The sequence below is a fragment of the Ovis canadensis genome, chromosome 15 (assembly GCF_042477335.2).
Source record: "Ovis canadensis isolate MfBH-ARS-UI-01 breed Bighorn chromosome 15, ARS-UI_OviCan_v2, whole genome shotgun sequence".
NCBI classification, from domain to species: domain Eukaryota; kingdom Metazoa; phylum Chordata; class Mammalia; order Artiodactyla; family Bovidae; genus Ovis; species Ovis canadensis.
Genome location: NC_091259.1, coordinates 11,547,750 through 11,566,487, shown reverse-complemented (window position 1 = coordinate 11,566,487; position 18,738 = coordinate 11,547,750).

Here is an 18,738-nt window from a genome sequence, read left to right as displayed (position 1 = left end):
CATACATGAAAAAAGACTGTGAAAGAAATGCCAAATAATCACACATCACACTATAATAAGGAAAAATACTAGTTGTTAAATAGTTTTAATTTTCATTTTATACTGCTCTTAGTTCAAAAGAAGTGTATCTTATGATTCAATCTATTTCTTTTCCTAAATGCCTTTTATAGTATGTCTTCCTGTTTTCAAATGTTGGGCAAAAGAAGTACCAAGTAGGCAGAAACACTGTCTTATTTGTTAAGCTTTATTAAGCCATAAAGCTTAATTGAATTCAATATATCTTACTTCATGCCTTGCTGCTGCTGCTGCTCCTAAGTTGCGTCAGTCGTGTCCGATTCTGCAACCCTATAGATGGCAGCCCACCAGTCTCCTCTGTCCCTGGGATTCTCCAGGTAAGAACACTGGAGTGGGTTGCCATTGCCTTCTCCGACTTCATGCCTTAGCCTGAGGCAAACATGGTAAAGTGGGACTTTGCTTTTTTACTGATAATATACATTTGGTATAATTACAGGTTCCACATACAATCATATATAATGTTACATTATACAAAAAAAAAGTAAAAACATAAGTTTTACATGTCTGCTGCTGTAGGACACAGAATAATCATTTATCTTGCATCCATAGCTATACTTTGATTATAAAACAGTAAGTTACCGAAATTGAAAAGTTAATTTTTATGGTTTGTTGAGTTCTTGAATAGGATGTATGCTTTGTTTAATTATAAACTCCCAGGATATCAGTGCATAACTTGTCTTCTTCTTTCTACAATCCTCTTTGTGACACTCCAAAACCTTACAATCCTGCCTTCCTAACCCCACAAACTACCCTTCACTCTTGTGAATGACCTAAGGTGGCTGTATTACTTCGAATATGGTTTATTGGGGAAGTATTTTTTTTAAATATTTTCTGTATAACTTATTTAACTAGAATATTACTTTCCCATTGTATGGATAGATTGCTTACATTTTTATATGTTAAAACAACAATACAATGAAGTTTTAGGATCACGACAGTTTTAATATTATAATAAAATGAAAATAATTTTATCATATACTGACTATTCTATTAAAGTTCATTTAAAAAATTAAGCTTGACCTATTCAGATATGACTATTTCAGTTGTCTCTTCATTATTTCCTAGTTTAGTTGTCTGTTTTAACATCTGAAGTAACTTCTTATTGTATCTATTAATGATTTTACAATGAAACCCTAAGATAAAAGGAATAATGGAGATTTCTATTGAATGGGAAAGAATGCTAATTTTCAAAGGAATGAGAAAAGAAGTCTGTTATATTCATCCTAAAGCCAATTATAAAATAAAACAACAAATTTTAAAGCACATCTTGTCAGGTTATTTTGAAGGCTTTGGCAGCTTAAATATAATTAGATATTTCCTTGTGTCTATATGCATGCCCATGGTTTATAGATTTTACACATCTACTCCTGCTGTTTCTGGAAATAACTGTTTACTTCAAAATGCATTCTAATCCCCTATCAAAATGCTTTAATTTAAGAAAATTCATGAAAGTAACAAAAAAACAGAAGCTGCATTATGAAACCAATTTTCCTTCTTGAAGAGAAGCAGACATATGAGTAGTAAGTTGTGCCAGTCATATGGGGTTTTATAATTATGGGACATAGACAAAGTTGACTTGCTGTAACTTCTTAACTTAAATTGATGATCCTGTTACTTTGTCTCAAATGTCCCTTCTTCATGCCAGACTACTCTACCAGCCCAAGGTAGAGACTCCAAGCACTCTATATCTAGCTTAGCTCTTCACACTAACCAAAGCTATTTTCAATATTTTATTGTCAGATGTTATAATAGTTAATTATATGCAAGTATAGAAAAAATAATTTAGTAAGCAATCATAATGTGTGGTCATTGTGCCAATCACTATGTTTTGTTTTAATCAGCCCTCACAAAAATTCTGTGAGAGTCTCAAATTCTTCATTATTCTCATTTCTCAATGGAGAACCTTAGGAAAGGTAAAACAACTAGCCCAAGATCATAAGAACGTGAACTCAAGAGCTGGGGTTTGAATTTGGCTCTTCCTATCAGGTGGCCAAGTATTGGAGATTCAGTTTCATCAACAGTCTTTCCAGTGAAGTTCAGTAAGAGCATAATGTTTATTTTCTTTGAAAAAATGAAGTGGGTAGTTAGAATATGCTATCTAGTAATTTTATTTTGGCACAGGAAAAGAAAGATGTTATAAGAAATACCTGATGTGGTACAGAGTGCTGGGTCTCATTAGGCTGTTGTTCAGTTACCAAGTTATATCCAACTATTCACAACCCCATGGACCACAGTATGCCAGGATTCCCTGTCTCTCACCACCTCCCAGAATATCCCCAAGTTCATGTTCATTGAATCAGTGAGCCATCCAACCATCTCATCCTCTGACATCCTCTTCTTCCTGCCTTCATTTTTCTCCCCGCATCAGGGTCTTTTCCATTGAGCCCACTGTTCACATCAGGTGGCCAAAGTGTTGGAGTTTTAGTTGAGAACCATGCATTTCCTGATCAATTTTTCTACAGGAGAACCTGGAGTCAGGTAGTACTGGCCTATGATTATAAGCACAGTCTCTGTTTTGTCTTAAGCTCACTAGAGTCTACATTGTTATTTTGATCTCCTTCTCTCTTGGGAATGTTTCAGGGTCCTTCTGTACCCCAGCTGCTTGCTCATTGTTCATCTGTTTTCCAGTGATGATGATGGTCTGAAGCCTGAGAAATAAGTTTAAATCCTGGTTCTCACACTTCACTTGCGAGGCTGCAAAATACCTGCTGTTCTTACAAAGCTTGTGTTTTCCATTTCAAAACTATTACTCAACACATATATGACAAGATTGTGGTGAACAGTTAAGGAGCTCTCTCTCTCTCCATATATATTTATATAGTGTGACACATATATGTTTGTATATAGATACACACACACACACACACACACACACACACACACTTTTACTCTGAAAGCTCTAGTTGGTCATTGCTAAGTTAATTACATTACATAATCTCTCCTGACTGGTTCTGTGTTTTGCTTAGTTCTAATTCATGCATGGATTTTTTCCTTTAGTACTAATTTCAACCTGCAGGCTGTGATTTTCTCTTGGCTGTCATGAATCGCCTATCATTGTTATGTTAGTGTGGCCAGCCTGTGCATTGTCCCTTTTGCACATACTCAGGCATTTGCTAATGTTTAGGTGACTGGCCCAACACTTTTCCCTAAAACTCTGACATTTGAAAAATGGGAGGGTTTTTGTTCTCCTGACAAAGGAGAAGGATACCCTCTTCCTTGTTGCACATTCCCAGGCAGGAAGGCCATTTCCTCAGGATCTAAAGTAAACTAATTGTGTCCAATACAATAGACTCTCTACGTCCAGGAAAGCGGCCATGCTTTGAAGACACATCGCATGTGAAAGGAAGATATACAAGTGGGGCAGCAGACAGTAATTTTAGTTTTAAGCCTCTATTTCATGCCATGTCATGTGAGGAGAAAATATATAAAATATCAGTCAACAACAAAAATAATGACAGTAACAATAAGGATAAAAATGCGATCCTTGATTGAGCTTAGGTGTCAGGAGTTTGCTAATCACTGTAAATGTATTAGCTCAATTAATGCTTAAAATAGTTAATATATGAGGCAATGCCATTGCCCTCAGTCTGCTGCCTAAAGCCACTTGGTTTGTAAACTATAAAACTGAAATTTGAACACAAGACTGTATGATTCATTTTGAAACCCATGGTCTTCACAATTATAGTGAAAATACAGATATTATTTACTTTATAGTAAAAAAAAAGTTCAAATGTATAACTTTGGTCACATTACTCACAAATAAATAAATTCTTCCAATTACTGAGTTGGGAAATAGTTAATTGACCTTTCATTGATGTCTCCCAGTGACATTAGAGACATTTTTCAAAGAGTGGTTTTAAGTGAACAAAATTTCAAAAGTCTCAGAAAAATATAGTGATAAAGCAGCACTTCAAAAACTCAATGCACTGACATAACAAAATATTAAAAAATAATATATAGAAATAGAATATCAATTTTTATTGTTAAAGCATAAAGGAATGGAATTCAGCTTCAAAAGAATGCTCAAAGGACTTTAAGAGCACAACCAAGATTTTATTAGACCACAGTGATCTGCATTAGAAGTCTTTGAAGTTAAATACCCCTAAAAACCTTAAAAGCAATGCAGCTTACAACCCAGAATGAAACTGCTTAAGGCCTCTAATCATCAATTTATATGAGTTTTTGAATCACAAAGGAAAATCATATGAGGACCTTGGTATGTGCATTGTTTGGAAGAAACCACAGAGAATTGAGAAACTGTTGAAACTTAAACTGGTCTTTCCATAAATAAACTAGTCTTGATTAGATAAAATATTATTATCTCCTTAAAAATGGAGACTTCTTCCCGAAAAGCATAGGCTTAAACCTTGTCTCTACAGCTTATTGGCTGCATGGCTTGAGCAAATTGAAGTCTTAGAATCTATAAATTCACATCTGTAAACCATGGTACTTAACCCTACCTTCAAGTATGGATAGAGAATAAGTGATATTAATAATGTCAAGTGCTTGGGATCATGATGAGCACACAGTATATCTTCAATAAAATGCAATTTATGCTTTTATCCTTAGAATTCTTTCTTACTTAAAAATTGTTTTTATTTTAACATAATGCATCGTTCACTTCAGTTCATTTCAGTTGCTCAGTCGTGTCTGACTCTTTGTGACCCCATGGATCACAGCACATCAGGCCTCCCTGTCCATCAACAACTCCTGGAGTTTAATCAAATTCATGTCCATCAAGTTGGTGATGCCATCCAGCCATCTCATACTCTGTTTTCCCCATCTCCTCCTGACCCCAGTCCCTCCCAGCATCAGGGTTTTTTCCAATGAGTCAACTCTTTGCATCAGGTGGCCAAAGTATTGGAGTTTCAGCTTTAGCATCATTCCTTCCAATGAACATCCAGGACTGATCTCCTTTAGAATGGACTGGTTGGATCTCCTGGTAGTCCAAAGGACTCTCAAGAGTCTTCTCCAACACCACAGTTCAAAAGCATCAGTTCCATTCACCATTGCAACAAAAAGAATAAAATAGGAATATATCTACCTAAAGAAACTAAAGACCTATATATAGAAAACTATAAAACACTGATGAAAGAAATCAAAGAGGACACTAATAGATGGAGAAATATACCATGTTCATGGATTGGAAGAATCAATATAGTGAAAATGAGTATACTACCCAAAGCAATTTACAAATTCAATGCAATCCCTATCAAGCTACCAGCCACATTTTTCACAGAACTAGAACAAATAATTTCAAGATTTGTATGGAAATACAAAAAACCTCGAATAGCCAAAGCAATCTTGAGAAAGAAGAATGGAACTGGAGGAATCAACTTGCCTGACTTCAGGCTCTACTACAAAGCCACAGTCATCAAGACAGTATGGTACTGGCACAAAGACAGACATACAGATCAATGGAACAAAATAGAAAGCCCAGAGATAAATCCACACACATATGGACACCTTATCTTTGACAAAGGAGGCAAGAATATACAATGGAGTAAAGACAATCTCTTTAACAAGTGGTGCCGGGAAAACTGGTCAACCACTTGTAAAAGAATGAAACTAGATCACTTTCTAACACTGCACACAAAAATAAACTTAAAATGGATTAAAGATCTAAATGTAAGACCAGAAACTATAAAACTCCTAGAGGAGAACATAGGCAAAACACTCTCAGACATAAATCACAGCAGGATCCTCTATGATCCACCTCCCAGAATGCTGGAAATAAAAGCAAAAATAAACAAATGGGATCTAATTAAAATTAAAAGCTTCTGCACAACAAAGGAAAATATAAGCAAGGTGAAAAGACAGCCTTCTGAATGGGAGAAAATAATAGCAAATGAAGCAACTGACAAACAACTAATCTCAAAAATATACAAGCAACTTCTGCAGCTCAACTCCAGAAAAATAAACGACCCTATCAAAAAATGGGCCAAAGAACTAAATAGACATTTCTCCAAAGAAGACATACGGATGGCTAACAAACACATGAAAAGATGCTCAACATCACTCATTATTAGAGAAATGCAAATCAAAACCACAATGAGGTACCACTTCACACCAGTCAGAATGGCTGCGATCCAAAAATCTGCAAGCAATAAATGCTGGAGAGGGTGTGGAGAAAAGGGAACCCTCCTACACTGTTGGTGGGAATGCAAACTAGTACAGCCACTATGGAGAAGAGTGTGGAGATTCCTTAAAAAATTGCAAATAGAACTACCTTATGACCCAGCAATCCCACTGCTGGGCATACACAGCGAGGAAACCAGAATTGAAAGAGACACATGTACCCCAATGTTCATCGCAGCACTGTTTATAATAGCCAGGACATGGAAACAACCTAGATGTCCATCAGCAGATGAATGGATAAGAAAGCTGTGGTACATATACACAATGGAGTATTACTCAGCCGTTAAAAAGAATTCATTTGAATCAGTTCTGATGAGATGGATGAATCTGGAGCCGATTATACAGAGTGAAGTAAGCCAGAAAGAAAAACACCAATACAGTATACTAACACATATATATGGAATTTAGGAAGATGGCAATGACGACCCTGTATGCAAGGCAGGGAAAGAGACACAGATGTGTATAACGGACTTTTGGACTCAGAGGGAGAGGGAGAGGGTGGGATGATTTGGGAGAATGACATTCTAACATGTATACTATCATGTGAATTGAATCGCCAGTCTATGTCTGACGCAGGATGCAGCATGCTTGGGGCTGGTGAATGGGGATGACCCAGAAAGATGTTATGGGGAGGGAGGTGGGAGGGGGGTTCATGTTTGGGAATGCATGTAAGAATTAAAGATTTTAAAATTTAAAAAATAAAAAACTAAAAATTAAAAAAAATAAATTATAAAAGACGCTTAAAAAAAAAAAAGCATCAGTTCTTCGGTGCTCAGTTTTCTTCACTGTCCAACTCTCACATCCATACATGACCACTGGAAAAACCATAGCCTTGATAGCATTTATTTGTTTAGTTCTAGCATTCTCTCCATTATTCGGAAAATGAGCTTATATATATTTTGAGATACAATGTATATTTTTGTAGATCAAATTCTTTCAATGGAAACATTGAAAACTTGAAAAATACAGGAGAAAAGGTAGAAAAAAATTCCATCCCTATTACTTCAAAATAAAACCTTTGAAATACTTTTCTGAACTTTTCATTTCTTTTTCTTTGTATATTTTCACACGGTTAACTCAATAAATATGTGATTAGTCATTTAATGGGCACTAACCATTAACCTAGGAGCAAACATTCATTGTATTGTTTTCGCTTCCCACTTTCACATTGTAAGTCAAGCCTGACCTTTTAATCGATAGAGTTGCTGATGTTGTAGGAACATAGATTTGGCACATTCCTTACAAGTTGTTCATACAGCTTCTTTGGTTTCCTTGCTTCTTCCATCCAAATGGGATTGATTTTCTTTGACTTTCTTTGGAAATTTCACATAAACTGTCTTTAAGCTGTGATTCTGTGCTGCCCTCAGATGATTGTTGACCTGGGGACTCCTGAATGTGAGTCTTAATCTGGCAAGCCCACCTCTTTCTGTTAAGCAGCTTGCTGCTGCTGCTGCTAAATCGCTTCAGTGGTGTCCAATTCTATGTGACCACATAAGATGGCAGCCTACCAGGCTCCCCCGTCTCTGGGATTCTCCAGGCAAGAACACTGGAGTGGGTTGCCATTTCCTTCTCCAATGCATGAAAGTGAAAAGTGAAAGTGAAGTCACTCAGTTGTGTCTGACTCTTCGCGACCCCATGGACTGCACCCTTCCAGGCTCCTCCGCCCATGGGATTTTCCAGGCAAGAGTAGTGGAGTGGGGTGCCATTGCCTTCTCCAGCTTAGGTACTAGCAAAAAATGTAATTTACTTAGTGAAGGTCTGATTCAACCTCCTGAACATTACTGTGGACATGACTGACCACACACACACATTCATTAATTCAGTCTCAATGATTAGTCACAACCGGTAACTCACTGTATCTCTCAAATTGAAAACTACAGTTTAAAAGCTTTGGAAGCGTAGTCATTCAGTTGTGTCTGACTCTTTGAAACCCCATGGACAGTAGCCCACCAGACTCCTCTGTCCATGAAATTCTCTAGGCAAGAATATTGGAGTGGATTGCCAGTTCCTTCTCCAAGGCATCTTCCTGACCCAGGGATCAAACCTGGGTCTTCTGCACTGCAGGCAATATTCTTCACCATCTGAGGCATAAGAGAAGCCCAAAAGCTTTGAAAGTGTTCCAAAGATAAGTAAAAAGATAAATCCTAAAATTTTAATTTAAAGAGGGACAAAAGATAAGTATGTAATTTTGTTTTCTACAAAATGTACTTTTATTTTTATTGCTTACAATATCAACACAGTCATGGAGTTACGCAGATATACTTTACAATGTGTGGTTTATTTGAACATACAAATTAGATTCAGCAAACTCAAGATTTGGTTATATATCATATAGTATATCATAAGGCTTATCAGGAGGGAAACCTCTGAATTTGTTACATGCTCAAACATTTATTCAGTAACAAGTGTGTAAGAGGCTCTGTTAAAGGCCTGAATGCAAAAGTATATAAGCAATTTACCTTCTAAAGAGAACAGTGCATATTATGTTCCCATTGAGCTTTGTACAGGCTTATTTTACAGCACTGAGCATATGATATTGTTGGGAACAACTCATGTGTCTTGTACACAATGAACTCCATGTTTCTTAAGGCAAGGTGTTGTCCTGTTCTCATTGTCATTTCCCAGAATCTTGCACAAAAGAGTTTTTTAGTAAAATTTTCAGTATTGAGCTGTTCACTTGTAAGAATAAGAAGAGTTGAAAAGTCTGAATGACTTCTACATAAAATGAAGTATCAGGGATCAGATTTACCCTTCCATGAGAAACAACTAAAAAAAAAGCAAACTATATGAAGCTATAATTTTCTAAACATTAGACATGAGACAACAAAGGATGGTAATCCCTAAGAAACAAGAAACAAATGACACATGCTCTAGGATTGTCCCAGGTCTCTGCCAGAACGTTTCTAGGCCACAGAGTCAGGAGACAGAAACTTGCTGGACTCTGGTGGTCTCCTGAGCGGAGGAGAAGAAGCAGTGAGGATGGAGAGACCAAATCACCTCCTTTCTGCTGTAGGATTTTAGAGTACAGGGCACAGTGGAGAGGGGGGAACTGTGCAGGGAGGGAACTTCAGCAATCTGTAGAGCACCTCCTGAGTCTTCTGCAGAATTCTGACTAGTGCTCTGTGTAAGGAAATTACCTGGAACGAGTGCAGTAAGCACCCAAACGGATTAAAAGAAGCAATCCCAACTTGCCCACAGGTTCTGTAAAAATACCTGTTCCCACCACTTAGAGTGGAACCTCATATTCATGGGGCATCAAGTAGAAAGCTCAAAAGGGTCTTGGCTCAGTAAGAAGGCAAATTAATTCTGGATTAACCATTCTGCTTCCTACTTACATATGATATTAACAAGACCCATTAACAACAAGACCCAAAAGACCTAAACTGTTTCTAAGAAACTTTTATCTCAGTTAAAGCTATCTATCTATATATCAGCTATCTATCATCTATCAGCTGTTTATATTTATGTATATATGTGTGTGCATATATAATTCTATGATGTAGTGACAGAATTATATCTAGCTATTTTGCTTTTCTTTCTAGTCAGGCTCCACATTTTAAATGTTTGTGATTATCATGGGGAAATACTTCCTAAGTATAAACCAGGGCATTCTAACATGTATACTATCATGTAAAAATTGAATCGCCAGTCTATGTCTGACACAGGATGCAGCATGCTTGGGGCTGGTGCATGGGGATGACCCAGAGAGATGTTATGGGGAGGGAGGGGGGAGGGGGGTTCATGTTTGGGAACACATGTAAGAATTAAAGATTTTAAAATTTAAAAAATAAAAAACTAAAAAAAAAAAAAAAGAAAAAAGAAAAAGAAGAAAGCTTCTGTTGCCATAGGATGAGTATGGCAAAAGACTTTACAAACTTTGTCTACACCAAAACATGATATAGATGAGTCAAGTTTCCTTATCTGTAAACTGAAGGAGGCATTTGGTGTGATCATCCTTTCCAAGGTATTTTTTAAAAACTTAACGTTGACAGCATTTTCATGTTCTTTTCTTCTCTTTTTAAGTTTTTTATAGATACAATTTTTTTAAAAAACAACCTGATCAATACTGATTATAAATTTAGCAAATGACAAAAGAATGAATGGCAGAAATTTTAAATTTCTGTTTTAGAATTGGAAGGGATTTATTCGGAAATAAAAAATCTCAGGGAATTTTTTAAGGTGAAGGAAAACATGTTTCACAGAAATGTAAATATGGATGGAAATTCAAGTAGCAGATGGTTTTGGGAACTGGGTTTACTATGCACGTCTTGTTGACAATAAGATGTTGGTGATGATGCAGTTTCCACCAGAAGATAGTCTAGAGGCAGAAAGCTGAGTTTCTTGAAATGCAGACCCCAAATAAAGAAAATCTAAGAGAGCTCCACATTTAGGACTCAACTTTAAATACATTTTTCCTGATTTGTTTTTCTTTTTAAAATAAGACTAGCCCCACACCATGATTTTATACAAATAAATTATATTCACCTGATTACATTTTTTTGTTCTTTTTTTTTAAAAAAAATTTATTTTTACTTTATTTTGCTTTACAATACTGTATTGGTTTTGCCATACATTGACATGAATCAGCTATGGGTGTACATGAGTTCCTAATCTTGAACCCCCCTCCCACCTCCCACCCCATATCATCTCTCTGGATCATCCCTGTGCACCAGCCCCAAGCATCCTGTATCTTGCATCGAGCATAGACTGGCGATTCGTTTCTTACCTGATAGTATACATGTTTCAATGCCATTCTCCCAAATCATTCCACCCTCTCTCTCTCCCACAGAGTCCAAAAGTCCATTCTATACATCTGTATCTCTTTTGCTGTCTCACATACAGGGTTATCATTATCATCTTTCTAAATTCCATATATATGTTCTTTTCATTTGGGGCTAATTTTTAGACACAGTTATTCCAGAAAGTTGCTTTTGTAAGTGCATGGCTGTGAGATTAAATTCAACAATATATATGTTGTCTTTTGGTAGTGTTGCAGATGTTTTCAAAAACTGGAAAAAGTAAATGAATCATGAGAAAGTAATAACAAAAAATGTTCCACATTATGTGCTTTTAAACAAACAAGTTTGCAAAACCTGAGGCCCTGAAAAATGTAGACTGTATTGAAAAAAATTATTTCCAGGTAAGGAGTAATTTTTTGTTTCTTTCTGTAAATGAATATAAGGATTGAGCAATGCAGTGTTTAGCACAGTGACTTTAATATAGTAATTGTGTTTCTTATTGATTTATGCTAGAAACAATCATTATTAGTCATTACTTAACATTATTTTATAGACTAGCAAACTTTAATTACAGATTATAAATTAAAATTGATTTCTCAAATAAATTTTCACAATAGTTTTGATTTTCTATTAGAGAAATATACTTACCACTGAATAAGCAAATATGTTATATAAATAAATAAATAGATGAAATTATATACTTGGTTATGAATGATACTTAGCCAAATTTTTCCATAACTTTAAAAAAGATATTTTTTCTGAATAGATGTTATCTAATTTATCTATAGTGCTTTGAATTTACCTATTTAGTAAATCAACTTTGTGATTCTCTTCTTTGTGTAATTTGAGTTGACTTAATATAGAATTTATACATTTTTCATTCAATGAACAATTCAATATCAATATTAGCTTTGAGGAGGAATGCGTCATAATCACATCTAGAGCTAATACCAATACTTTTAGAAAGTTCTTATGGAGAAAAAAATTCAATGATTCAATTACTTACCCTATTTCTGCTCTAAATGTTTGCACTGCTCCCACTGAGATTAATGATCTGGTAAATAAAATTTGCACTGAAGGAACCAACAATCAGAAGGAGTACATGTAAAGACAAATTTTGTATCAAACTATCTTTAGTCATAGTCAAGTGCAACACTGATAGCAAAGGATATCTTGCTGAGAATCAAAGACTAATAAATTCTTTTCAATATCATCATGGGGAATCCTAAAATCCATGGTCCCTCCTATCAAGAAAGCAAAATAAAATTTGTCTTTTAAAATATAAATACAGGAGAAAGAAAGAAATTAAGGTATTTTTAACTTTTGCTTTTACATTTGTTGTTAAGGGTCTTGTGTTTTAGTGGTTAAGCCTGAATAATCAATGTTCAGTTTTCAGAGTAAGAAACTATTTCTGTTGGTCTCCTTTATTTAATGAATTCAATGCATATTTATTAAACATCTACACTATATTTGGTACATTTTAATCTTGTTTAGATTAAAGGTGAATTCAGTAACTCTAAGAAGATAGCTGAGAGATATTTCCTAGGTATATTTCAGAGCATTTACATTTATATTAAGATAGTGGGACTATAGTTTTATGCCAGGAAAATGTAAATTCCCTCAAAACAGGATTTTAGTTACACAATAATGTCCCTTTTCTTGTAAGTATTTCAATAATTTCTATATGTATGTACAATCAAACTTTGGGATTTCATGGGGTAAAATTTCTGGTTTTAAACAACTATAGATAGGAGGTTTATTGTATGTAGGCCTCTGTATAAGGAAAATAATACTTATCTTGTAGTATTTTTTCATGAAATAAAGATCTAATACATGCAAATGACAGAATATTTTAATAGTGGATGTTCCAGTGGTTAAATACATTGGTCAAATAATAAGTCATAATAGAAGTTTTGAAAATACTTAGAACTTTATTATACCAAAAGTAATACATTGAAAACTGAGATGATACAACAAAAGCAGAATATAGATATTGACATAGATGTTTCTAATGACTATGTTAGAAAACATAAAGATTAAAAATTAATAGACTAGTAGTCAAAATTGATTTTTTACATGAAATCCAGATAACAAAAATTAATCATTTAAAAGTTAGCAGCCAAATAACATTCAGTGTATTCACCATGTTGTATAACCATTCCTCTCTCTAGTTCCAGATCATTTTCACTACCCTTAAAGAGCCCTGTACCCACTGAGAAATTTCCTGGCATTCCTCAGTCTCTAAGTCCTGTCCAACTCTTTGGGACACCATGGACTGGAGCCCGCAAGGCTCCTACGTCCATAAGATTTTCCTTGCAAGAATTCTGGAGTGGGTTGCCACTTACTCCTCCAGGGGTTCTTCCTGATCCAGGGATCGAATGCACATTTCCTGCATTGGCAGCTGGATTCTTTACCACTGAACCACCTGGGAAGACCAATATAGTATCATAAAATCAAAGAAATTAGAAGAAAATAATACCACTAAAGATTGGAACAGGTGAAATTGAAATGCATGGTAAAAGGAATTGAGAGAGAGAAAGAGAAACAATATTAGCAATAATCTGATGTAATAGAAATTTAAAAGTTAATAAGACTCTATGAAAAATTTTATGGTAAAAAGATGAAAAATACATGAAAGGATACTAAAGTTTGTTAGTCCTGAAAGAAATCTGAAATTAGCATCATTGTGAGAACCACTCAATAAGGAAAAATAAAAGCCCCTGACTTTGTTACTGTGTAAATCAGTCTAACCAACTCTGAAATACTTTGGTATTATGTTGTAAATTTGAACATGCATATTTCTTACTCTCCTTTACCGGAAGTGGAACATAAATTTGCTGTCATATTTACATACCAAAATATGTTCATATCAGCACTGAATGTAATTGAAAAAATGGAAACAGAAAAAAATGGGAAGAAATCCCTGTTGGTAGATACACTCACAGTATTATATAGCACTAAATAAATGAGTTATATATTTATGAAATGATTGTGGGAACATAATCTTAAATGAAAGCAAGTCACAGAGGACTACTCATAGCATGCTTAGCACACAAAATTAAACACAGTAATTAAAAATAAGCATATATGTGTTTTAAAGGTGGCACAGGACTTATCAACACTTAATTTCATGATGGTGATCATCTCTGGGATCTGAGGGTAAGGGAGGAACATAATGGTGACTTAACGGTTATGTGTAATATTTTTCTTAGGTATTGCATTAATGAATATTAGTTTCATCATTATAATGTATAACTTATCTAATTGATATGTGTGATTATGGTTCATCACATTTTATATATTTTAAAAATAAAATGATAATATTTATAGAAGTCCTTAAGGATTATAAACATAGAGAAAATATTGTGAAGCTTCATATAGTACAAGCTCAGTAAATATTAACAATTGCTATCAATTTTTTCTCAGAGGTTTGAAAGTTTTTAACTCTATCAACAAAAAAAAACTCTTATACACTATCCTAATGTATTTATCTTTCAGCCATCTTAGTACCACTAATGTAAAAATTACACTATGCTGCATATGTTATAAATAAAAAAATATAAAATCTATAAAAGAAATGAACAATATTTTAAATGAATAAACTTTATAAATTAATGGAACATAATCAATGATAGTGAGTGTAAATTTATATTTCCAGTGGCTCCCTAAATATTTTAGAATATTTTTGCTTAACTTTATAGAGTTTTTAGACAGTTATTGTTTTCAAATCATGATTTGACAAAAGTTTAATTTTAGGACAAAAAGGAGCATCAATTCTTCTTCTTGTTTATTTTCATTTGCATTGCTAGAAATTATTTTTAATGTGTAGTTTATCATAAAATTACTTTATAGCTAATCATTCTTTTTTAAATGGGTAACTAATCATGCAGTTTTGGATGATTAATTTTACTAAACTTGATGAAAAGCTGTGTAAATCTGTTTAATGATTTGCAACATGTGACAATATGTAGAAAATATGTGACGGTGTGAGAGCACCCACACATTCAGGGATGACCATTTTTCCTGAAACTAGTGGGATGTATCTTTATTTGAAACTAAAAGAGGAATCAACTTTCAATCAGATTGTTAAATGTCATAAAGATTTCTTTATAAAAGTCGAGACAAAAAATTTAGAGTTTTTCAATATCCAGCTCTAAAAATTAAAATGTGTTATCATACTTTCATAATTTAAAAAATAAAGAATATTTAAGAAAAGAAAAAAATAGAGTTTTAATATTTCTTACTTCACTTTGTGTTCGCAAATTTCATAAATGAGGAGGCATGGCAAACCCTTCCAGCATCCAAGCTTCAGTAGTGCTAACATGAGAGCTTATATTTTGGAAAATAATTTGGTGTTCTTATAAAATTTCAATAGTCTGCTCTGTAAGACCTATCTAACTAAAGTATTTTCTTTTTATTCAATAGCTATTTATCAAATCTACTATGTTTCATTCAACTTCAGCTTCTTCAGAATCAGTGGTTGGGATTACTGTCATGTCGAATGGATTGTCTTGGAAACGAACTGAAATCATTCTATCATTTTTGAGATTACAGTCAAATTCTGCATTTTGGACTCTTTTGTTGGCTATGAGGGCTACTCCATTTCTTCTAAGGGGTTCTTGCCCACAGTAGTAGATAAAATAGTCATCTGAATTAAATTTGCCCATTCTCATCCATTTTAGTTCACTGATTCCTAAGATGTCAATGTTCACTCTTGCAATCTCCTGCTTGCCCACTTCCAATTTCCTTCTATTTATAGACCTAACATTCCAGATTACTACTCAATACTGTTCCTTACAGCATCGGAATTTATATTCTCCACTAGAAGAATCCACAGCTGAGTCTCATTTCTGATTTGGTCCAGACTCTTCATTCTTCCTGTAACTATTAGTAATCGTGCTCCACTGTTCCCCCATGGCATATTGGTCTCCTTCCAAACTAGGGTGCTCATTTTCAAGGGTCATATATTTTTGCCTTTTCATACTGTCCATGGGATTCTTTAGACAAGAATACTGGAGTGGGTTACCATTTCCTCCTCCAGTGGACCATGTTTTGTCAGAACTCTTCAATATGATTATCCAGCTTGAGTGGCCTTGCATGGGAAGGCTCATAGCTTCATTAGGTTATGCAAGTCCCTTCTCCATGACAAGGCTAAGATCCATGAAGGAGCCAAAGATGCAAAAGTTCTATACAGTAGTAAAACAGGACTTAAGAGTTGACTATAGCTCAAATCATGGCTCCTTTATTTCAAATTTCAAGATTAAATTGAAGAAAGAAGGGAAATCGCTATGGCATTCATGTATCATTTCAGTTCAGTTCAGTCTCTCAGTCATGTACGACTCTTTGTGACCCCATGAATCGCAGCATGCCAGGCCTCCCTGTCCATCACCAACTCCCAGAGTTTACTCAGACTCACGTCCATCGAGTCAGTGATGCCATCCAACCATCTCATCCTCTGTTGTCCCCTTCTCCTCCTGCCCCCAATCCCTCCCAGAATCAGGTTCTTTTCCAATGAGTCATTGAGGTGGCCAAAGTATTGGAGTTTCAGCTTTAGCATCAGTGCTTTCAAAGAACATCCAGGACTGATCTTCTTTAGAATGGACTGGTTGTACACGTGTTCCCCATCCTGAACCCCCTCCCACCTCCATCCCCATACCATCCCTCTGGGTCATCCCAGTGCACCAGCCCCGAGCATCCTGTATCATGCATCGAACCTGGAGTGGTGATTCTTGTACACCCATGGTGGATTCATGTTGATATATGGCAAAACCAATACAATATTGTAAAGTAATTAGCTTCCAATTAAAATAAATTTATATTAAAAAAAAAAAGAATGGACTGGTTGGATCTCCTTGCAGTCCAAGGGACTCTCAAGAGTCTTCTCCAACATCACAGTTCAAAAGCATCAATTCTTTGGCGCTCAGCTTTCTTCACAGTCCAACTTTAACATCCGTACGATTGAGATTAAATACTTTATGATTATACAGTGGAGATGATGAATACATTTAAGGGATTAGATGTGGTAGACAGAATGCCTAAAGAACTATGGACAGAGGTTCATGGCATTGTGCAGGAGGCAGTGACCAAAATTATTCCAAAGAAAAAGAAATGCAAGAAAGCAAAAAGTTGCTGAAGAGGCTTTACAAAAAGCCCAAGAAAGAAGAGAAGTGAAAGGCAAGAGAGAAAGGGAAAAATATACCTAACTGAACGCAGAGTTCCACAGAATAGCAAGTACAGATAAGAAAGCCTTTTGAAATGAACAATGCAAAAAACAGAGTGAAATGATAGAATGGTTATGACTAGAGATTTCTTCAAGAAAATTGGAGATATCATGAGATCATTTCATGCAAGGATGGGTGCAATAAAGGACAGAAACAGTAAGGGCCTAACAGAAGAAGAAGAAACTAAGAAGAGGTGGTAAGAATACACAGAAGAAGTATACATAAAAGGTATTAATGACTTGAATAACCATGGTGGTGTGGTCACTCATCTAGAGCCAGACATCTTGGAATGTGATGTTAAGTGAGCCTTGCATACACACCGAGGTAACCAGAATTGAAAGAGACACATTTACCCCAATGTTCATCGCAGCACTGTTTATAATAGCCAGGACATAGAAACAGCCTAGATGTCCATCAGCAGATGAATGGATAAGAAAGCTGTGGTACATATACACAATGGAGTATTACTCAGCCATTAAAAAGAATACATTTGAATCAGTTCTAATGAGATGGATGAAACTCGAGCTGATTATACAGAGTGAAGTAAGCCAGAAAGAAAAACACCAATACAGTATACTGACACATATATATGGAATTTAGAAAGATGGTAATGATGACCCTGTATGCGAGACAGAAAAAGAGACACAGATGTATAGAACAGACTTTTGGACTCTGAGGGAGAGGGAAAGGGTGGGATGATTTGGGAGAATGGCATTGAAACATGTATATTATCATGTAAGAAACGAAGTGCCAGTCTATGTTCAATACAGGATACAGGATGCTTGGGGCTGGTGCATGGGGATGATCCAGAGAGATGATATGGGGTGGGAGGTGGGAGGGGGATTCAGGATTGGGAGCTTGTATGCACCCATGGTGGATTCATGTCAATGTATGGCAAAACCAATACAGTATTGTAAAGTAAAATAAAGTGAAAAAAAAAAAAAAAGAAGCACTGCTACAAGCAAAGCTAGTGGAAGTGATGGAATTCTAGATGAGCTATTTAAAATATTAAAAGTTGTTTCTATTAAAGTGCTGCACTCAATATGTCAGCAAATTTGGAAAATTCAGCAGTAGTCAGAGAACTGGAAAAGGTCAATTTTCATTCCAATCCCACAGAAAGTCAGTGCCAAAGAAGGTTGAAACTAAAGAAGGCTGAGCACTGAAGAAATGATGCTTTCTCATTGTGGCATTGGAGAAGACTCTCAAGAATCCCCTAGACTGCAAGGATATCAAACCAGTCAATCCTAAAAGAAATCAACCCTGAATATTTATTGGAAGGACTGATGCTGAAGCTGAAATTCCAATGCTCTGGCCACCTCATGCAAAGAGCCAACTCACTGGAAAATACCATAATGCTGGGAAAGATTGAAGAAAAAAGGAGAAGAGGGTGGCTGAGGATGAGGTGATTATATAGCACCACCAACTCAATGGCCATAAATTGGAAGACTCTGGGAACTAGTAAAGGACAGGAGAGCCTGGCATGCTGCAGTCCATGAGGTTGTAAAGAGTCAGACACAACTTGGCAACTAAGCAACAACAGCAACAAAACCTGCAAAGGTGTGTTC